The sequence below is a fragment of the Choloepus didactylus genome, chromosome 2 (assembly GCF_015220235.1).
Source record: "Choloepus didactylus isolate mChoDid1 chromosome 2, mChoDid1.pri, whole genome shotgun sequence".
Taxonomy (NCBI): domain Eukaryota; kingdom Metazoa; phylum Chordata; class Mammalia; order Pilosa; family Megalonychidae; genus Choloepus; species Choloepus didactylus.
Window position 1 is genome coordinate 213,408,107 of NC_051308.1, and position 23,939 is coordinate 213,432,045.

General features: G+C 37.7%; 1 protein-coding gene across 2 annotated transcripts in view; it reads right to left on the minus strand.

Moving 5' to 3' along the window:
- The window catches only part of THRAP3 (thyroid hormone receptor associated protein 3), a 78,962-nt gene that overhangs the window by 31,792 nt on the left and 23,231 nt on the right, over positions 1-23,939 (minus strand). The window contains exon 2 of one of the 2 annotated variants that reach the window (XM_037827715.1): positions 17,331-17,441. The exons of the other annotated variant lie outside the window; for it this stretch is intronic. The gene's annotated coding sequence lies outside the window, so the exon portion shown is untranslated. The remainder of the gene's footprint in view (positions 1-17,330; positions 17,442-23,939) is intronic. 2 annotated transcript variants of the gene reach the window in all.

Sequence of the window (23,939 nt, forward strand, 5' to 3'; positions counted from 1 at the left end):
GGGGTAGCTGGTGGTGGATACCTGAAACTATCAAACTACAACCCAGAACCCATGAATCTCGAAGACAGTTGTATAAAAATGTAGCTTATGAGGGGTGACAATGGGACTGGGAAAGCCATAAGGACCACACTCCACTTTGTCTAGTTTATGGATGGATGAGTAGAAAAATAGGGGAAGGAAACAAACAGACAAAGGTACCCAGTGTTCTTTTTTACTTCAATTGTTCTTTTTCACTCTAATTATTATTCTTGTTATTTTTGTGTGTGTGCTAATGAAGGTGTCAGGGATTGATTTAGGTGATGAATGTACAACTATGTAATGGTACTGTAAACAATCGAAAGTACGATTTGTTTTGTATGACTGCGTGGTATGTGAATATATCTCAATAAAATGAAGATTTAAAAAAAATCAGTGAAATATAATAAGAAATTTGGTTACTTTAAAAAATAAATAAATAAATAAAATTGGTTGTGATAATAGCTGCACAGCTATAAATATACTAAAACTGTTGAATTGTACACTTTAAATAGATGAATTGTATGGCCTGTGAATTAGATCTCAATAAAGTTGTTCTCAAATGTTAAAAGAGTCCAGGGACTTTGCCACTGACCTTCTGAATATAATTAAACTTATCAACTGCATCTGGGACAATCCACCTACACCAAATTCAGGTAGCACCAACCTCACTTGGGAAAGAGCTCCAGAACAAGGTCAAGGGTCCACCAGAGAATCCTGTCAGGCTGAGGGACACTCCACTGTTCTTCCCAGCACAGAGAAGGCAAGAGGTCACATTTTCTTCCTGCTTTTCAGTGAGTGAATCAGTTTCTTATCCTGATAACAGTGCAAACTCCATCCCTTCAGTCTTTCAGTTTTTAAAGGAATAGTACTACATTACGTCTCCGAAACTTGGAAAAGTAGGAAAAAGTCTGTGAGATATGTATTTTCCATAAAGGCACAGAATACGGCACGTGGAGGGGCAATGATAATTTCAAGGCTGATTTCTATACAGGAATCAGAGTTTCATAAAGATCTTTTCTAATCTAATATTTTCAAGACCAAAGAAAACATTAAATAAATAATAATTTAAGAGCATAATGACAAAAGTTTTCTAAGAAAGATCTTTATTCATTCTTTTAATCAAACTAAGTTTCTCCCCAGTCAGAAATTAATACATATGGAAGTCTTAAGACAGCTGGTATAATTTATATATTCACAGAAAGCAGCACATTCAGTTTATTTTTGGAAGATATGCACATAGTAAAGTTTACACACCACTGTCTTGACTGGTGTGTATTCTCCAAACTACCATGTTCCAACAAGTGCCAAGTGCATTCTTCTGTTGATTCAATCAATATTTATTGAGCACTTACTCTATGCCATAAATCGTGCTAGAAGCAGCAAACAAGAAATACAAGGTTCCTGTCCTTTTTTAATCATAGGTAGAAAAATATTTTTTCAGGCTCATACTGTGACTTTGCAAGTTTTTTGTTTTTTGTTTTTTGCTTCGGTGAACAGTGAAAAGAAAACCAAACTAAAGTCAGAAAGAAGGTCACTAGTTGTGAGATCTTTTCCAAGTCACATTCCCTCTTTGAAATGAAGTTTTATTACGTGTTAAAAATAAGAGATAAAGCTTTAAGTTAATAATAATGTAACAAAATTTATTGTGACAAATGCAACATATTAATGTAAGATGTTAATAATAAGGAAAACTGGGTGTGGGGTATATGAGAACTCTCTCTCCCATCTTTGCAATATTTCTGTGATTCTAAACTATTCTTAAACAAAGTTTATTAAAAAAAAAAATGGGAGTAATGGCACCCATGTCTCACAGTTGTAAAGACAAATGAAAAATCCCTACTCGATGGAAAAGGTACCTATCACCTCCATACAATTAGCAATCAAGCTAGGACTATAATCCTGGATTCAATGTTCTCCATAATGTTACTTCAAAATGAGCACAAACACAGGTGTTGCTATTAGGTGAGGGAATATGCTAAAGAAAATCCACCTAATTTGCTCTGTCCAAAATGGGAAGAACCCTAGAGAGTCACTTTGTAGTAATACTGGGCCAAGTTCTGCAATGGGAACGGCTTTGGCAGCAAAGAGAACTGAGTTCAAATCCTGACTCTGCCACTCATCAGCTGGACTCTCTTGGAAGGGGAACACTGTGGCCTACTTCACAAGATGAGCATGAGAATTAAAGAAGTATACGTCAAGTGCCCAGCACACTGCAGGTGAGTTAACATCTTGGCCTTTGTTTAGCTACACCATCAGAGCAGTGAAAGGAAGATATATGTGGACTTCCCTAAGAGTAAACTGATTTCACCACTGAGTCTTATTTTCTTGCTATTTACCTGTCTATAAACAAAAAATAACCACATATCTTCATACACAGTACAATAGTGTTCTATACCCTTACTGACTAGATTGGCATATGTTGCACACACACAAGAAGCACTAGAAGCAAAAGAAAAAGTCATGACTCAAGAAAATCTCTGCCATGTCGCTAGCTGAAAACCAACTTAAGGAAGAGAGAACTCAGGGACTAAGTCTCAGGGTTAACACATTAAAATATTAAGATGTACAGTGCGTAACCAAAGATTACAAGACAAACAAACTGAAATGATGGCCCATTCAAAGGAACAAGATAAAAACTCAGAAACCAACAACAAAGGAGACCCGATTTTGGACATAACCTATAAAGACTTTTAAAAAATGATTCAATATGCTCAGAGAGATAAAAGAAAACAGGGAGAAAGAACTAAAGGGTATCAGGAAAACAATGAAGGAATAATATGAGAATCGCAATGAAGGGATAGAAATTTTTTAAAGGAACCAATCAGAAATACTGGAGTTGAAGACCACAATAACTGAAATGAAAAATTCTCTAGCGGGAGATGGCAGAAGAAATAACCAGTGAACTCAAAGACAAGATGACTGAAATGATTCAAGAAGAGGAGGGGGGAAAAAAAAAAAGTCATATTCTCAAGGTCATGACCTTTTGAAAACAAATCCCTTTGCCGTGGGATGCTGACAGGGAAAATCAACATGAAGCAGATCACTCCTCTGGAACTTTTTCATTACAATATCCCTGGTGTAAGCAACTTGTTGTATGTCCCCTTGAGAATTTACTCAATAGGTGTCTATTAAACTCAGGATCATCTATGCAATTAATCTTTCATTAGAGAAATGGAATGAACAGCATAATCAGGAGCTTAAAAAATCTTCAATTCACCCCAGTGGCTAGTCTCTATATCCCTAAGGGAAGGTAACAGCATTTTAGTTCCCCTATTAAATGGGTGTGTGTTACCATTGGGGAATATATTCTTCTCATGTTTTAGAGGAACTCTCGAGGTCTACTAACTTAATAAACACACTGTAGCCTAGGTTAACTAACAACCTATGACTGGCTTCCTTCCAGCTCTCATTATGGAAAATCTTTTTTGTAAACCAAATTAAGCAGCCAATCTTGACATAACAATTTTTAAAAATGAAATTATTCCTATTAAGACCTTGGGTTGAACCAGTGGCACACACAGCAATTACCTACAGAGCTTTTTAAAATGTCCATACAAAATGACAAATATTGTTATGATCCCACACGTGAAGTATCTAGAATAAGAAAATTCACACAGAAAGTAAATTAAGTATTACAGGTGGGGGAGTTATTGCTCAGTGGCATAGAGTTTCTGTTTGGGGTAATGAAAAAGTCTTGATGGAAGCATAGCATTGCGAATATAGTTAATGCCACTGAATTGTATACATGAAAGTGGTTTAAATGGAAAATTCTGAGCTGCATATATATGTTATCACAATACAAATAAGTAAAATTTTTAAAATGTCCTCTAATGAAGATTGTGATTCAGGAAGTCTGAGTCTGGAAAGGGGTTCAGAGCCAGTGGTATATGAACACTACAGATTCCAAGGACTAGGACTGTAGTAATCATCCCCACCACTGCTACACACACACCCATTATTTACATACAGTTCTACCTGAAGCTTATTTGCAACTGTATTCCACCATAAAATGAGGAAAAAGTAAGAAAATTACAGGATCAGTCCACAAGATCCAACATCAAAATAATTCTAGAAAATGAATAAAGAGACAAAAAATTAAAGACATAATTCCAGAAAATTTCCCAGAACTGAGAGCCGTAAGTTTTAGTCCACTGAGAGGCCAGCACAGTAAACGAAAATACCCAGCCAAGAATTCTTTATCCAGCAAAGCTATCCTTCCAAACTTGAGGGAGGGATTAACATTTTCACAGACAAACAAATAATGAATTTGTTAACAAGAGACCTGCCCTGCAAGAAATACTAAAGGTAGCTCTAGCAAATAAGAAAAAACCAAGACAGAGGTCTGGAGAAGGGCATAGAACTGAAGAGGATTAGTAAAGGTAACTTAAAAGAAAAAAAGAAGAAAAATAGATCTGACAACAAAAAACCAAAGCGATAAGAAGGCTGGTTCAAGAACTCCTTTCACAGTAATAACTTTGTATGTGAATGGATTAAACTCTCCAATTAAAAGATACAGACTGGTAGAGTGGATTAAAAAGTATGACCTATTGAAAAGCTGTTTACAAGAGACTCATCTTAGACTCTGTGACAAAAGACACTGAAAGTGAAGGATGGAAAAAAACATTCTACGCAAGCTGCAACCAAAAGAAAGCAGAGCTGCCTGTACTAATATCAGACAAAATAGACTTTAAATGGAAATATGTCATAAGAGACAGAGAAGGACACTACATATTAATAAAATTCACCATGACAATTAACCAGGAAGAAATAACAATCATAGATGTTTATGTAGCCGATCAAGGTGCTCCAAAATACTTGAGACAAACACTGGCTAAACTGAAGGGAGCAACAGGCACGTCTAAAATAATCGTGGGAGACTTCAATTTACCATTCTCTTCCACTGACAGAACAACCAGACCAAGTACCAACAAGGAAACTGAGAGCCTAAACAATATGATAAATGAATTAGACTTAATAGACATACATAAAGTGTTGCATCTCGAAATACCAGGATATACATCCTTCTCTAGCGCCCACAGAACGTTCTCAGGATAGATCATATGCTGAAGCACAAAACAAGTCTTAATAAATTTAAGAGGACTGAAATTATTCAAAGCACATTCTCTGACCGTAACGGAACGCAACTAAAAATCAATAAGCACCAAAGAACCAGAATTTTCACAGATATATGGAGGTTAAACAAACACTCCTAAACAAGTGTTTCAAAGAAGAAACTGCAAGAGAAATAGGTAAATACCTAGAGACAAATGAAAACAAAAACACAACATATCAAAACCTTTGGGATGCAGCGAAGGTGGTGCTGAGAGGGAAATTTATAGCTCTGAAAGCATGTATCAAAACGGAAGAAAGAACTAAAACCGAAGACCTAACTGAAAAACAGAAAAGGCTAGAGAATGATCAGCAAACTAACCCTAAAGTAAGAAAAAAAGAAATAACAATATGATAAAGGGCATATATGAAAAACCCACAGCTAACATAGTGCTCAACAGTGAGAGGCTGAAAGCCTTCCCCCTAAGATCAGGAATGAGACAAGGATGCCCACTGTCACCTTCACTATTCAAAATTGTGCTAGAAGTTCTAACCAGAGCAATTTGACAAGACGAAGATATAAAAGGTATCCAAATTGGAAAGGAAGAAGTAAAACTGTCATTATTTGCAGATGATATGATCATATACTTGAAAAATCATGAGAATTCAACCACAAAGCTACCTGAGTAATAAATTCAGCAGTGGTGAGATATGATTAACGCACATGAGTCGGTAATGTTCCCACATGTTAATAATGACCTAACTGAAGAGGCAATCAAAAAAAAATTCCAGTCACAATAGCAACTAAAAAAATCAAGTACCTAGGAATAAACTTAACCAAGAACATAGAAGACTTCTACAAGAAAATTACAAAATTTTACTAAAAGAAATAAAAAAGGACCTAAATAGGTGGAAAAATACTCCATGCTCACAGATAGGAAGACTAAATATTGTTAAGATATCAATTCTACCCAAACTGATCGACAGATTCAACGCAATCCCAATCCAAATTCCAACAACCTACTCTGCAGGCTTGGAAAAGCTAGTTATCACATTTATTTGGAAGGGAAAGGGGCCTCAAATTGCCAAAAACATCCTAAACAAGAAGAACAAAGTAGGAAGACTTACACTTTCAGACTTTGAAGCCTACTATAAAACTACAGTGGTCAAAACAGCATGGTATTGGCACACAGATAGACATATTGATTAACAGAATCGAATTGAGAGTTCAGAAATAGACTTCCGGATATATGGTCGACTGATTTGTGATAAGGTCCCCAAATTCACTGAACTGGGACAGAACAGTCTCTTCAACAAATGGGGATTGCAGAACTGGATAGCCATAACAAAAAGAATGAAAGAGGACCCCTACCTCACACCATATACAAAAATTAACTCAAAGTGGATTAAAGACCTCAATAGAAGAGACAGTACCATAAAACTCCTAGAAGATAATGTAGGGAAGCATCTTCAAGACCTAGTATTAGGAGGTGGCTTCTTAGATCTTACACACAAAGCACAAGCAATGAAAGAAAAAAATAGATAAACAGGAACTCCTCAAAATCAAAAGTTTCCATATCTCAAAGGAATTTCTCAAAAAGGTGAAAAGGCAGCCAACGCAATGTGGGAAAATATTTGGAAACCATGTATCTGATAAGAGACTAATATCTTGCATATATAAAGAAATCCTACAACTCAACAATAGTACAAACTGCCCACTTATAAAATGGGCAAAAGATATGAAGACATTTCTCTGAAGAAGAAATACAAATGGCTAAAAAAACATGAAAAAATGTTAATCTTCACTAGCTATTAGGGGGATACAAATCAAGACCACAATGAGGTATCATCTCACACTAATAAGAATGGCTGCCATCCAACAAACAAGAAACTACAAATGCTGGAAAAGATGTGGAGAAATTGGAACTCTTACTCATTGCTGGTGGGACTGTATAATGGTACAGCCATGCTGGAGGACAGTCTGGCAGTTCCTTAGAAAATTAGGTATCTAGTTACCCTATGATCTGAAAGCAGTGACATGAACAGACATTTGGAGACAGATGTTCATAGCAGCATTGTTCACAACTGCTAAGAGATGGAAACAATCCAAGTGTCCTTCAACAGACTAGTGGATAAACAAAATGTGGTATATACATAGAATGGAATGCTATGCAGCAGTTAAGAAGCAACAAGGTTTTGAAACATATGGCAACATGCATAAACCTTGAAGATATAATTCTGAGTGAAATAACTCAGATGCAAAAGGATACTGTATATTACCACTTCCACGAACTATGTGAACAATGTAAAATCAGTGTCTCATACTGTAAGAATATTGGGGACCTAGTGAGGGGGAATGATAATCTATTATGTTCAGATATGTTAATGATGGTGAATTCAAAGATATGGTAACGGATACGGGTGACGATCGTTAATGGGATTATAAGTATCAGAGATCGTTAATGGGATTATAAGTATCAGAGATGCAAATAGGAATGAAAGGGATTGTTTAAAGGCATGTTTCCCACAGATCAGCACACAAATAGAAACAGGTGTTTGCATGATATACTTCTAAGGTATGACACTGGCACAGAGAGTTGACAACAGAAGGCACATGGGAAAAACCTACACGTTGCATGCTACAGATTGTAATTAATAGGAATACCATACTAGTATTACACAAAAACTAGGGACATATAATTGGGGACTGACAAGAGCTGCAAGATGTTCTGGGTTATGAGAATTGTTTAAAATGGAGTGATCAGGATTGTACAACTGAGTGATGATACTATGAGACATGGATGGATTATTGTGGACATAAAATATGTTATGTGAACTCAGGAACCCCCTACTTCATAAGTAAGTCATTGATCCTGAGGCTCGCTCTTGTGAAACTTAAGGTTATAAAGGGGATGCTAAGCCCACCTATAATTATGCCTAGGAGCCACCTCCAGAGAACCTCTTTTGTTCCTCAAATGTGGACTTTCTCTAAGCTCAACTCTGCTAATAAATATCACCCTCCCCCCAAAGTGGGACAAGACCCCCCAGGTAAATAAGTCTCCCTGGCGGTGTGGGACATGGATTCTGGGAATGAGTCTGACCCTGGCATTGAGGTATTGAAAATACCTTTTTGACCAAAAAGCGTGAAAAGAAAGGCAACAAAATAAGGTTTCAGTGGCTAAGAGAATTTAAATAGAGTTAAGAGGCTGTCACAGAGGTTATTCCTATGCAAGCTTCAGCTAGGTATGCCAAATGGCCCCAGCACGACAAGCCCAAGTCAATAGTATTCTCGAAAACTCTAAAGAATACCCGAATCCCTATGTCAGACTCTATAAAAGTTTCACTCACTAAGTTTCTTCTTCACAAACTTAAATCCTCCAGAAAGCTCCTATGCCAGCTAAGTCCCCAAATCCAGAAGCAACAGCCTCTTCAGGGACATCAACCAGATGTGTCCCCTTTTCCCATAATGTCAACACCCCTTTTCAACATTAACAAGTTAGGATGTCACTGCCTGGACATCCCTGAAGGTTGGGAAAGTGATTAAACTAGGGGAAGGGGTAGCAACAGACAAGATGGAATCTAATAAAGGATTATGAATACTGAATCTTTTGTAATTTTCTTTTTCTTACTTGCTAGGGTACTAGAATAGCTACAAGGAAAGAACTGAAATGGTGGAACTGTAACCCATAGCATTCTTTGAAATGTTTTCTATAGCTACTTGTTAAACTGTAATTTGAAAATTATCATCTTTTTTATTTGTTATATCTCACAATAAGGAAATAACACAAACTATGGTACTGTAACTCATAACGTTTTTGGAAATTTCCTATATAACTACTTGTTAAATCGTACTTTGAAACTTATTACCTTTTTGCATATATGTTGTATTTCATGGTAAGGAAATGACTGAAACTGTGAAATTGTAACCCATAAAATTCTTAGAAATTTTCTACTTGTTAAATTGCACCTGGAAAGTTATGTATATATTATGTATATGTTACATTCTACAATAAAAAAAAAAGATTTAAATTAAAGAAAAAAAGACCAAAAAAAAATTTTGGTAATGGATGGTGGTGATGGTAGCATAACTTTGTGAATGTAATTAACACCACTGAGTGATATTATCTGAAAGTGATTAGTCTAAGAAATTTACCTGCCATGTATCCTTTTCTCAAGAAGCTACTGGAGAGGGAGTTCCAGGAAGATGGTGGATTAGGAGAGACAGAGCAAAATTCTCCTACATGAAAACACTAGATAAACAGAAAGCACCCCAGAACAGCAGTTCCAGGGTTCCACAGGCTGGGCAGGGACTGTTACACCACATAGTGGGTACATAGGTGGAGAAGCCGAGAGACTGCATTTAAGACTGGTGAGTGTTCAGCCCACAAGGTCAGCAGGGAACAGGCGGTTGGAGACACCTGATGAGCGCGGAGGGGAGCAGCCTCCCATGCCCCGGGCACCCTCATCAGCACTTGGCTGGGGTGATAACCCTTTGCAGACCTGCAGCCAAGAGACCCTGTGCCAGGGACTGGCAGTTGGAGCAGCCAGACTAGTGTGGAAAGGGGCAGCTTTCTACATCCCAGTCAGCCATCTTAGCAATTGGCTAGGAAAATAACCCTTCACTGCCCCGCAGACAAGCACTCCCTTGAGGGAATTCGTGAATTGGCAGACTTGTGACAGTATCCACTCTTCTTCCACGGAAGCCTTTGGTTTGCACAGCCTAGAGACAAGGGCACTGCTCGGAAGAGGCAGGAGCCCTCCCCCCAATCCCAGGGACTCACAGGCGCATGGCAGACAGGGACTGTGGGACATGTGAGCTGGAAGGTGAGACATGCAGCTCTGTGTCTCCAGAGTACTCCACCCAAAGCTCTGGGAATGGCCGGGACCACTGTATCCTGGCACAGACTCCCTGCCAGACTGCGCAGGGCACGTCACCCCACCCACAGGGCTGGCAGTTCCCAGTGCACACAGAAAATTGGTGCACTGATTGATGTCCACATGGTTTGGACCCCCACGCAGTGCATGGATAAAGTTGGGGGAGAACTGGCTTAAGGGTTAAAAGGTAGCTCAAGAGCACCATCTGCTTGTAGGACAGGGAAAGTGCACTCCACCAAGCTGTAGCTCTGCCAAATTATTAATGTTCAGATAATCCTGCATACCCTAAAAGAACACTATCAAGATAAGCAAATGCCAAGAGGCTAAAAGCAACAGAAAATTATAAGGCATATGAAGAAACTAGAAGATATGGACAATCCAAACATCCAAATTAAAAAGCCAGAGGAGACAGAACTTGGAGCAATTAATCAAAGAAGTATACTCAAATATCAATGTCATGGCTAAATATATAAAGGACATCAAGAATACCCTGGGGAAGAGCATAAAGAAGAATCTGCCAGAGTAAATTTAAAAACAGCCAATCTTATGGAAATAAAAGACACTGTTGATCAAATTAAAAATATTCTTGAGACATAAAACAGTAGATTTGAAGAAGAGGAGGAAAGAATTAGCCAACTCAAAAACAGACCAATGGAATGGGAAAGCAGAAAAGAATGAATGGTGAAAAAAACTGAAAAGTTTGAAATGGATCTCAGGGAAATGATGGACAACTTGAAGCACACAAATATGAAATATGAGTCATTGATGTCCCAGAAGGAGAAGAGAATGGTAAAGGGCTAGGAAGAGTTTTTCAAGATATAGTTGGGGGAAACTTCCCAACCCTTCTACATGACATAAATATGCAAATCAAAGACTCCCAATGAACTCCAAATAGAATAAATCCAAATAAACCCACTCCAAGATATACACTGATCAGATTGTCAAATGCTAAAGAGGAGAAACTTCTGAAAGCAGCAAGAGAGAAGTGATGCACCACATATAAGGGAAACAGCATAAGACTAAGTACTGACTTCTCAGCGGGCACCATGAAGGCAAGAATGTAAGAGTATGACATATTTAAATTCTAAAAGAGAAAAACTGCCAGCCAAGAATTCTTTATCCAGCAAAGCTCTTCTTCAAAACTGAGGGATAACTTAAAATTTTCACAAACAAATGCTGTATCTGTTTTAACAAGAGACCTGCCCTACAAGAAATACTAGAGGGAGCACTACAGGCTGAGAAAAAAAGACAGGAGAGAAAGGTCTGGAGAAGGGCACAGAACTGAAAAGCATTATTTAGGGTAACTTAAAGGAAATAGAGAGGGAAAAAAATAGATATGACACCCCTAGCTAGACTGACAAAATCAAAAAGAGAGAAGACCCATATAAACAAAATAATGAATGAGAAAGGTGACATTACTGTGGATCCCAAAGAAATTTAAAAAAATTATAAGAGGATACTATGAATAACTGTATGCCAACAAACTGGATAATGCGGGGGAAATGGACAATTTCCTGGAAACACATGAACAACCTAGACTGACGAGAGAAGAAACAGAAGACCTCAACCAACCAATCACAAGCAAAGAGAGCCAGTCAGTCATCAAAAAACTTCCCACAAATAAATGCCCAGGGGCAGATGTCTTCACAGGGGAATTCTACCAAACTTTCCAAAAAGAACTGACACCAATCTTACTTAAACTCTTTCAAAACACTGAAGAAAATGGAACTACCTAACACATTTTATGAAGCTAACATCAATCTAATACCAAAACCAGGCAAAGATGCTACAGAAAAGGAAAACTACAGGCCACCTCCCTAATGATATAGATGCAAAAATTCTCAACAAAACACTTGCAATCAAATCCAAAGACACATTAAAAGAGTCATACACCATGACCAAGTGGGGTTCTTCCAGGCATGCAAGGATGGTTTAACATAAGAAAATCAATCAATGTAATACAACACATTAACAAATTGAAAAGAGAAAAATCAAATGATCAATAGATGCTGAAAAAGCATTCGACAAAATCCAACACCCCTTTTTGATAAAAACACATCAAAAGGTGGGAATTAAAGGAAACTTCCTCAATATCATAAACAGCATATATGAAAAACCCACAGCCAGCATAGTACTCAATGGTGAGAGGCTGAAAGCCCTCCCTCTAAGATCAGGAATGAGACAAGGATGCCCACTGTCACCACTATTATTCAACATTGTGCTAGAAGTGCTAGGCAGGCCAATCCGGCAAGACAAAGAAATAAAAAGCATCCAAATTGGAAAGGAAGAAGTAAAACTGTCATTGTTTGCAGATGATATGATCTGGAAAACCTTGAGAAATCGATGATACAGCTACTGGAGCAAATAAACAAATTCAGCAAAGTAGTGGGATACAAGATTAATGCACAGAAGTCAGTAATGTTTCTATTTGCTAGAAATGAAGGAAGTGGAGAGACACTCAAGAAAAAGATACCATTTTCAATAGCAACTAAAAAAATCAAGTACCTAGGAATAAACTTAATCAAAGACGTAAAAGATCTATATAAAGAAAACTACATAGCTCTACTAAAAGAAATAGAAGGGGACCTTAAAAGATGGAAAAATATTCCATGTTCATGGATAGGAAGGCTAAATGTCGTTAAGATGTCAATTCTACCCAAACTCATCTACAGATTCAATGCAATCCCAATCAAAATTCCAACAACCTACTTTGCAGACTTGGAAAAGCTAGTTATCAAATTTATTCAGAAAGGGAAGATGCCTCGAATTGCTAAAGACACTCTAAAAAAGAAAAACGAAGTGGGAGGACTTACTCTCCCTGACTTTGAAGCTTACTATAAAGCCACAGTAGTCAAAACAGCATGGTACTGGCACAAAGATAGATGTATCGATCAATGGAATCAAACTGAGAATTTGGAGATAGACCCCCAGATCTATGGGTGACTGATCTTTGATAAGGCCCCCAAAGCCAATGAACTGGGACATAACAGTCTTTCTCAACAAATGGGGCTGGGAGAGTTGGATATCCATATCCAAAAGAATGAAAGAGGACCCCTATCTCACACCCTATACAAAAATTAACTCAAAGTGGATCAAAGACCTCAATATAAAAGACAGTATCATAAAACTCCGAGAAGATAATGTAGGGAGACATTTTCAAGACCTTGTATTAGGAGGTCACTTCCTAGACCTTACACCCAAAGCACAAGCAACAAAGGAAAAAAAACATAGATAAATGGGAACTCCTCAAGCTTAGAAGTTTCTGTAACTCAAAGGAATTTGTCAAAAAGGTGAAGAGGCGGCCAACTCAATGGGAAAAAATTTTTGGAAACCATGTATCTGACAAAAGACTGATATCTTGCATATATAAAGAAATCCTACAACTCAATGACAATAATACAGACAGCCCAATTATAAAACGGGCAAAAGATACAAAGACAGTTCTCTGAAGGGGAAATACAAATGGCCAAGAAACACATGAAAAAATGTTCAGCTTCACTAGCTATTAGAGACATGCAAATTAAGACTACAACGAGACACTATGTCACACCAATTAGAATGGCTGCCATTAAACAAACAGGAAACTACAAATGCTGGAGTGGATGTGGAGAAATTGGGACTCTTATTCCTTGTTAGTGGGACTGTATAATGGTTCAGCCACTCTGGAAGTCAGTCTGGCAGTTCCTTAGAAAACTAGATATAGAATTACCCTTCAATCCAGCGATTGCACTTCTCCGTATACACCCGGAAGATCTGAAAGCAGTGACGCAAACAGATATCTGCACACCAATGTTCACAGCAGCATTATTCACAACTGCCAAGAGATGGAAACAACCCAAATGTCCTTCAACAGATGAGTGGATAAATTAAATGTGGTATATACACACAATGGAATACTATGCAGCAGTAAGAAGGCACAATGTAGTGAAACACGTGACAACTTGGATGAACCCTGAAGACATAATGCTGAGCGAAATAAGCCAGGCACAAAAAGAGAAATATTATTGTTACCACTAATGTGAACATTGCTGGGGGAGAAGGTATGGGGTGTTGGGCTTCCCCACCTCAATGGCTGCTGATGTACTCGCAGACATTGGGGTCTGGTGGTTTGATGTGCTGAGCCCTCAATCACAGGACTTGCCCTTGGGAAGACTGTTATTGCAAAGGAGAGGCTAGGCCTGCTTATAACCGTGCCTAAGTGTCTCCTCCTGAGTGCCGCTTTGTTGCTCAGATGTGGACCACTCTCTTCAGCTAAGCCAGCGTGGCAGGTGAAATCACTGCCCTCCCCGCTATGTAGGATCTGACACCCAAGGGTGTAAATCCCTCTGGCAACGTGGAATATGACTCCTGGGGAGGAATCTGGACCCAGCATCATGGGATGGAGAACATCTTCTTGAGCAAAAGGGGGATGTGAAATGAAATGAAATAAGTTTCAGTGGCTGAGAGATTCCAAAATGAGTTGAGAGGTCACTCTGGTGGGCACTCTTACACACAATATAGACAACCCTTTTTAGGTTCAAATAAATTGGAATAGCTAGCAGTAAATACCTGAAATTATCAAACTACAACCCAGAACCCTTGAATCCTGAAGACGATTGTATAAAAATGTAGCTTATAAGGGGTGACAATGTGATTGGGAAAGCCAGGTAGATCACACTCCCCTTTGTCTAGTACATGGACGGATGAGTAGAAAAACGGGGGGAAAAAAAAAAAAAACACCCAGTGATCTTTTTTACTTTAACTGTTCTTTTTCACTTTAATTTTTTATTCTTATTACTTTTGCATGTGTGGTAATGAAAATGTTCAAAAATTAATTTTGGTGACGGAAACAACTATATGGTGGCACACTGAACAACTGATTGTACTCTTTGTATGACTGTATGGTATGTGAATACATTTCAATAAAATTGAATTATTAAAAAAAATACCATAAGAGACAAAGAAGAACACTATATACTAATAAAACAGACAATTCACCAAGAACTAACAAATCATAAATTCTAATGCACCCAATCAAGGTGCTCCAAAGTACATGAGACAAACATTGGCAAAACGGAAGGAAGCAATAATGTTTCCACAATAATCACGGGAGACTTCAATACACCACTCTTTCCTATAGACAGAACAACCAGACAGAGAACCAAAAAGGACACTGAGAACTTAGACAATGTGATAAATCAGACTTAACAAACATTATATATAGAGTCAAGAGGCTCTCCTGGAGCTTTCTCTTATGCAAGCTCCAGCTAGATATCCCAGATGGCTACAGTATACCATGCCCTTACTGACAGTAGTCCCAAAATACCTAGGTCCCTATCTGAAATTCTATAAAAGTTTCACTAAGTTTTCTCTCTCAGAAACTTAAATTCACTGGAGTGTTCCTTTGCCAGACAAGTCCTAAAACCCAGAGGCAATAGCCTCTTTAAGAACAACAATCATTTGTTTGGTAATAACAAACAAGACAAGATTTAACAAAAGTCTATGGATACTGAAACTATATATATATATTATATATATATAATTTTTTTTTTTTTTATTTAGATGCTGGGGTGTTGGAATAGCTGGAAGAAGGTAAATGACATGGTGGAACTGTAACCTAAACATTCTTTGAATTTTGCTCTATAGCTACTCATTGAATTGTTCTTTGAAAGTCTTCACCTTTCTGTATATACCCTATATTTTACAATAAGGAAAGAACTGAAATTGTGTGGAACTGTAACCCATAACCATTTTTTGAAACTACCTATATAACTGCTTGTTGAGCTGTACATCGAAAGTTAACACCTTTCTGTATGTATGTCACATTTTATAATAATGGAAACTGCTGAAGTTGTGGAACTGAGACCCATGATATTCTTTGAAATTTGTTTTCTAACTACTTGTTAAATCATACTTTGAAAATTATCCCTGTTTTGTAAATATGTTAAAGCTCGGAATAAAAAAAGGATTTAAAAAAAAAAAAAAAGAAGAAGTTACTACAACAAATTGCGAAAGAAAAAAAAAAAAAAGCTACTTGAGTGAAGTGTTCCTCCAAACCAAGGGATTAAATCAAGAAAAAGACATGAGAACAGGTAATGAGATCCAGTACAAGAGGGGTAGGGAAAATCACCCTAATGTGCTGTTGGGCTAGCAAGTTTGATACCTGTGCAGTTGCCTGGAGCACACATCCAGAATGGAGTAGATCAGAAGGCATCTCCAAGAAGATAACATTTATAATATAATTAATGTGCTTAAATATAATGTAGAAGATTTACACTTCTGGTAGAGTTTGTGGAAGAATTACTGACAAAAACACAAAAAAATAAGCAAAACAGACACAAAAATAAAGATAATTAAGAGAAAACGAAAAGCTGTACAAAAAAAGGGGAGAAGTAGCCATTGCATTCAACTTGACTGGCTCTGAATAATCTATACAGAATCAAAACATTGTCAACAGTAAATATTGCCCTAACCAAAATTACACTATAGCCAGAGTGATAAAAAAATGTGGGCATATGAGGTGGTCAACAAAGTCCACACAAAAAAAACATTTTTCAAGGTAGGAAGTTAAAAGATAATACCAAAAAGTAGAAAACCAGTAAGCAGAAATACAAGCACATTATTTAGAGAGGTAATACAAAAGAAAAAGCTAAAGAGGTGGAAATTACTGCTTCTAGGGACTGGCAAGGGGGATGGGAAGAGACTGCCGTTTTTCATAAAGCCCTGTGGAGCTGTTTGTCTCATTTGTCTATATCGTGTTTTTTCCTGCACATGCATTAATAAAAATTAAAACTAAAAACTGCAGATAAATATTAAATGGATTTTAAAGTTAAGAAAATTATGGGGGAAATCAAATATAGCAATAATTTATTCATGTATATCACAAAGTTCTCTATGTGAAAGTCTAAATGTCTACCAAAAAGGAATTCGTTAAATAAATTATATGGCACATCCAGATGATAAAATGCCATGCAGGCAATAAAAAATACAAAAGGAGAAAACGTATTTCACCTTGTTTACAAGAACCAGGTGACAAAAAGTACAATGACATATTTGAGTAATACATACATGAAAAAAGACTGTTCACCAAAATATTAACAATAAAATATGCATGTCAGATTTATGGATAATTTTCTTCAGAATTTTTAAGTGACTACTCATGTGTCATTAAAGAACTCAAAAGTTAGTGAAAAAAACAGTAACTGCTAATTCCATAATTTGAATGGAATCAGAGAACAAAGAAAGCTACTTTATCTGGTTTCAGTTTGTTAAATTGAAAAACATATACTGCTTAATAAGAAACCAGAGCTTACATTAAGGGATCTTCTAGATTAATCAATTCTTAACACAATAGCTGGTCTTATAAATCAGGGAAGTAATTTCAGATCTTTTTATCACCATACATTTACCTTATTAGAACAATGATTCGACTTGCACTGGATTCCAAACAGAAACAGACACCACCACAAAATATTGGCAGTGCCACTATCTTCTCCAATTTACAAAGTCAGGATGCAATTCTGCAATGAGAGGAAATAAGCACCAATGAAACAGCTACCCACACACCTTGAGACAGCATCATTTGATGGCTGAAATCCTTAAGTCCTCAACTTCAATTCAAGAGGATACAGGCTTCTCTCGCAAAGTATTACTGGTCTCTCTTAGATTTTCATCCACCCAACTCCTAGAGTAAGGGTGGAGTATGGAAAGCTAAAACCTTCCTTCTCATAACCTGATACTTTAACTAGCAATAGAGAGGAAAACAAAGTTCCAAGATTAGCAAGCTCATTTATGTCATTAATGTCCTCACTCCTAGCTTATTAAAGCTATATGGTTTGTTTACATTACTATAAAGGCATCCAGGATCCAAATAATCTGAAGATACAATCTTGGCAGTAACCTTTGTTTCTTCATTTACTCAGCATTTATTCAATATTTACTAAGAGCCTGTATCTGCCCATCAACAAGGATAACCTCTCAGTCTCAGAGTCAGGAGGCTACAATGTACTCAATTTTTGTTTTCTACTACTATGTGTAGTTAATTCTCCCATATTCCAAGTACTTCATCGGGGCATATCAGGTCTACCTAGTTTCAAATACATGGGAAAATTTCTATTGGGACTTCCATGATCTAGGCTGCAGCAGGGCCTTTTGATCCCAATGTCCAGCCTTCCTGATTCTCCTCAATCTCTGGAGCTGGTTTACTTTCCACCCTTGTGAACCCAAGTGACCTTAGTAGATACCAAGTACCTTAAGTGCAGGCTACCTGCCTTAGCTTTCTGTGAAACCTGTAGTTTGCAAAAAGCTGAACCCTTGCCAGGAAGGACAAGAATTTATTTCCTTAAAGTATAGTCTCCAAATCCTTAATACAAACAGAACCCTCAGCCTAGAATTCCTCCTGCCCCATCACTGAACTTCTACTTATTCCTTTAAGAGTCTCCTTCCCCTAGCAAGCTTCCCCTGGCTCTTCCAGGCTAATTAAGTTAGGTACTGCTTCTCTGCCTTACCCTGGAAATGTCTCCTCTTACACTCATGTCATTGTATCTGTTTATTGCTGATTTCTCCCACTGGGCTGTTAACTCTTTACATACTGACAGGTGTTTGCTGAGTAAACCGAATATCCAAGGAATAAATTCTTGTCTTATACCAAAAACAATCAGATAATTAACATTACAAAGAGCCAACAACAAAAAAAAAACTACTCATAAAAATACTATCAGGAAAAGACTGCTTTACCCAGATGAAATCAGAATTCAGTCAGACTCCTAAACTGAAGACAATGGGGGTATATATTTACTTAATTGATAAAAAGCCAAAATATTAAACTTTCAAAAACTTGTTTTATTCAAGATACTTTTGCATGTATTCTTTCAATTATTCTTATAATGCTTTCTAAGTTACATCAGCCAGGCACATGAGCTAACATCAGTCTGCTTGAGGGTAACTGTTACAACACTGAGAAAGGGACTTATGCTACGACATTCGGAACTGAAGAAACTATTTCAATACATTCATCCTTAAAATTCCAGCTAGATGGCAAATATTTACTACAAAAAAAAAAAAAAAATCTTTCATGTCCTTACCCCATCCTGTTTCTTTCCTATTAATTAACCTCTTTTCAGATATTGGCAAGAATGCTATCAGTTTGACAAGTCTTCAATTTTTCATCATTGTTGTGGGTGAAGAAGAAAACTTGAGGCTCTGGCCCTTTGTTATCCTGACCGCAGGAGTGTAAGGAGACACCGGAAGCCCTGAGTCATCCTCTGCCACCATGTTTTTATGACCCCCAGCTTGTCCTGCCTGTGTCATCTGCCCAACCACAGAGCTTACTTTTCAGCCTCTATTCCCTAAATCTCCCTTGGCTGCATGCCAGCGTATTACAAACAAAGACCACCTGACACTGCCAACAATGTACCTTTTCCCTTCTACATATTACTAATAGTCCATCTATTCTACAAAAAATTTATTAAGCACCTACCACATGCCAGGTACTATTCTAGGCACTTGAGATTCAAGAGTTAAAAAGACACTTAGTTCCTATAGCTTACATTCTAGGGGCAGATGGGTGGAACAATCGTTACAATTTTATACAAAGTCATCAAGAAAGGCCTCTCTTGTGAGACATTCAAGCAGACATTTGAAAAGAACGAGAATGCTGTGCATGTATCTGAAGGCAAAGGGATCTAAGAAGAGGGAATAGCAAGTGCAAAGATGCTAGGGAAGAACATGCTTGGTTTGTCTGAAGAAGAGATCAGGTCAGAAACCTGAGTCAATGGATAGAACTTTGCAAGCCATTACAAGGATTTTGGTTTTACTCTGGCAGTACACGCAGCCACTGGTTTGTGAATGAAGAAGGTACGTCAAAGGGACACAGGAGCTCACCAAAAGAGCTCAATGGTCAAAGTTGAGAGCAATTTGAACAACAAGGCATAAAATAAAATATACATGAATCCATACTAGAAAACGACTGAATAAACGGGGGAAAATAAACAAATCTCCCATGCAGAAGAATTCCAAATAATTTATGTTACTACTCCACCCTCAAAGAGGTGGGGTATAATGCCTCATCCCTCAGGTGGGGGTGCACGCAGGGATTTCCTACCGATGACGAGAAAAGGGGAAAAAGGAGTAAATTACAATGGAGAACAGTGTCAAACACTACCACAGTCAGGTGATTAAGGCTAACATCAACAGTAAAAAGTCATGTTGCTAGCATTGTAGCTTTGATATGATGTAATAAAAATGGCACTTAATCTATGTGGTCTTTCTCCCCAAAGCCCATTACCCCAATCTAGTCATGAGAAAAACATCAGACAACTCCCAGTTGAGGGGCATTCTACAAAATACCTGACCATTACTCCCCCTAAACTGTCAAGAGCAAAAAACAAGGCAAGTCTGAGAAACCGTCACAGACAAGGGGAGCCTAAGGAGACATGATGACTGAATGTAATGCAGTGTCTGGACAGGGTCCTGGAACAGAAAAGGATACTAGGTAAAAACTAAAGAAATATGAATAAATTATGGGCTTTAGTTAATAATTTATCAGTGTTGGTTCATTAGTTGTGACAAAAATCCATAATAATTTAAGATGTTCATAAGGGAAACTGGGTGTGGGGTATATGTGAGAATTCTACCATCTTTGCATATTTTCTGTAAATATAAAACTATTCTAAAACAAAACATTTACTGAACAAAAACAGAAAAGGCAGATATTTCGAGTGGTTTTCCTTGGCTCTTGATTCAACAGATGCTGTCAGATGATGCTCATTCCAGGAGTCAATGCTGAGAATGAAGTGACTAAAAAGACAGCCTCTATGAATAGCTTGTATAACTACAGGCAAGAGTATTTTCAAAAATGTTGAGAATACACTAATTCAATACAATGTGAACTTGAATCTGCTAAAATGTATTTCAACTGATGGTAGTAAAAATAAGTGCAAAGCAGAAAAGAACTTAGTTGGTTAAATTTACAAGCCTGTGAAAAAGTAAGGTGTGGTAAAAATGTAAGGTGTTTAAAGCCTATGGTTATTCACTGCATTATTCACCAGCAGATACTGTGCCGAAAGTTCTTCTATCAATCATATGTTACTGAACCAGAGTGTGAAAAGTAAATTTCATGGCTCTTATTTGGTAATTTTCTTAATGAATTCAACATAAAATTAAAGGCAAAGCTGCACTTCTACACAAAATTTACAGAGCAGTAAATTAATAAAAACATTATTTATATCACAGGTATTATCAAGGTACTTTATTCACTTCCCATGCTGTCAACAATTTCCCACACAAATTCAAAGTGGATATATTTCCTAAGCTCAAACTACAGTTCCAACATTTTTTTCACTTCAATACAAGTGCAAACTTTCAAAATCCACTTGATTGTGCAACTGAGGAGCTTCCCTAACCTTCAAATGGAAATGGTTAATCCACAATTTAACAACATGCGAAAAAAGCAAAAATCTAGAGAAGAATTCAACAAATGCCTGCCCATGATGAACATCTTCAGTTAAAATCACATGTGCTTTGTGGGCCTTGACCAAGATAACTGAGTAAGAAATTTCAGGGCTCCATTCCCTCACAGCTTTGAACAACCAGAAAGAACTGGCAGTAACAGCTTTCTCAAAGCTCAAAAAACTAGTTTAAGGCTTGCAGAAACAATACCAGTGCCAAAACAAAAAAAAAGGTACTTAAAGCGGTAGGTTCTTGTGGCGTGGTGCCCTGGCTGGCCCCTGAGAGAGGAGAAACCTTGTGCACAAACTGGGAGCATGTATGTCTGGCCCAATCTGTCTGGCGGTGGCCTGAGGGACTGCCTGTCCAGGACGTGTCCTGCACATAGAAGGCAGCTAACAGAGCTCTCCTAAAGAACGCTGTGGGAGAGCAGTCAAGTCGTGGCTACTCTGGCAAAAGACTGCTGGCTATAGGACATACAGAGCAGTGCCTAGGACTGTGAAGAAACTCTTTCCTAGGGAAGAGAGGACATCTGTGTCCATGTAAATACAGGAATTCCTACAGCAACAGGCACATGCCCATGATGCATGTGAAAAAAGGATCAGGGAGGCCCCTACACTTTGGCCTGGAGCTATTCTCTATATTCTCACTGTATGGATAAACCCTGAAAGAGAGCACTCAGGTCAATCTACAAAGACTGTGAAAGACGTTTTCTTTTTATCCCTTTATGTTGTTGCTAGCTCCTGGCATTCAGGAAAGCTCTGTCATAATGCTAGCTGGATACAAGCTTAAGGATCAGACACATCAGTCTAAATTCCAGCAACACCACAATGAAATATCTAAATATCGGAGTTTCAACAAAAGATTACAAAACATACAATGAAACAGTAAACAATGGCCCAGGCAAAGGAGAAGACTAAAACATCAGAAACCATCAATGAAGAGGACCAGAACTGGGACACACAAGACAAAAACTTTTTTTTAAATGGCCCTACTTATGCTTGAAAAGCGAAAGGAAAACATGGACAAAGAGCTAAAAGAATTCAGAAAATGATAGAACCAAAGAGAATATCAACAAAGACATGGAAATTAAGAAAAGGAACCATACAGAGCTGAAGACAACAAGAGAAATTTTAAGTTCCCTAGAGGGGTTCAATAGCAGATTGGAGCTGGCAGAAGAATCAGAGAACTTGAAGAACTTGAAGACAAGACTATTAGACATTCAGCCTAAGGAGAAAGAAAGAACGAAAAATGAACAGAACCCGAGCAATCTGTGGTACACTGTAAGTAAGGGTTAAGTTTAGCTTTCACAAAAAGGCAACATGGAATAGGGAAAATGGAGACTCGGCAGCAGAGCTGGCTTAAACTGGCTCCATGGTAAAGGGAAGGAGAGAGCCCCTGACATAAGCCCAGAGTTGATGCTCCCAAAGGCGAGCTAGTTAGCTCTCTCAGATAGGCTGTACAATTTAAAATCCCAAAGGCGGGCTAGTTAGCTTTCCTGGACAGACTGTACCCTCTGGAGTATCCAGCCAATGGAGAAACAGGGGAGGGACTTGCGTGTTAAGACTTAGGATATAAATATTGCTATGTTCTTTGGTTTGGCGCACCTGCCACATTTCTTTGGTGATATGCCCGCTCTTGCAAGATTGTGAATAAATTCTTTTCTCCTCCACAATCAGGTGAGCATTTTTAGGTATAGTGCTTGTTTCTAACAGATACCATCAAGCATACTACTACATGCAAAATGGAAGTCCCAGAATAAGAGAGAAAGGGACAGAGAGGATATTCAAAGAAATAATGGCTGAAAACTTCCAAAATTTAATGCAAGACAAGAATATACACATCCAAGACACTCAACGAACTCCAAAGAGAGTAAACTAAGACAGACCCAAGCCACAACATATTATAATCAAACTGTTGCATGCCAAAGATTAGAGAATTCTGAAAGTAGCAAAACAGAAAAAGCAACATGTAACATACAAGGGAGCCTCAGTAAGATTAAGTGCCAATTTCTCATCAAAAGGCAAGAAGATACTGAGAAGACATATTTTAAGTGGCAAAAGCAAAAAATAGCCAACAAAAGAATTCTCTATCCAGCAAAACTGTCTTTCAAAAATGAGGAAGAGATTAAAACAATCCAAGATAAAATAAAGCTGAAGCAGTTCCTCATCATTAGACTGGCCCTACAAGAGATGCTAAAGGGAGTTATACTCGTTGAAAGAACAAAAGACAACAGATCAAAGCTGCAAGAAGAAATAAAGATCTGTGGTAAGGGTAACAGCACAGGTAAAAATAAATACCAGTACCACTGTAATTTTAGTTTGTAACTCCACTTTTGACTTCCTACAGGATCTAAAAGGCAAACATAAAATTTAAGGATGAATCAATGGTTTTGCAATCAATGTATAAATATGTAATTCTGACAAGAACTACATAAAGGTAGGAAGGACAGAGAGATATAGGAACATTGTTTATGTACGCTGTTGAAGTAAACTGGTATCAAAGCAAACAAGATTGTTATCGATTTATGATGTTTAATTTAAGCCCTATGGTAACCACAAAGAAAATATCAG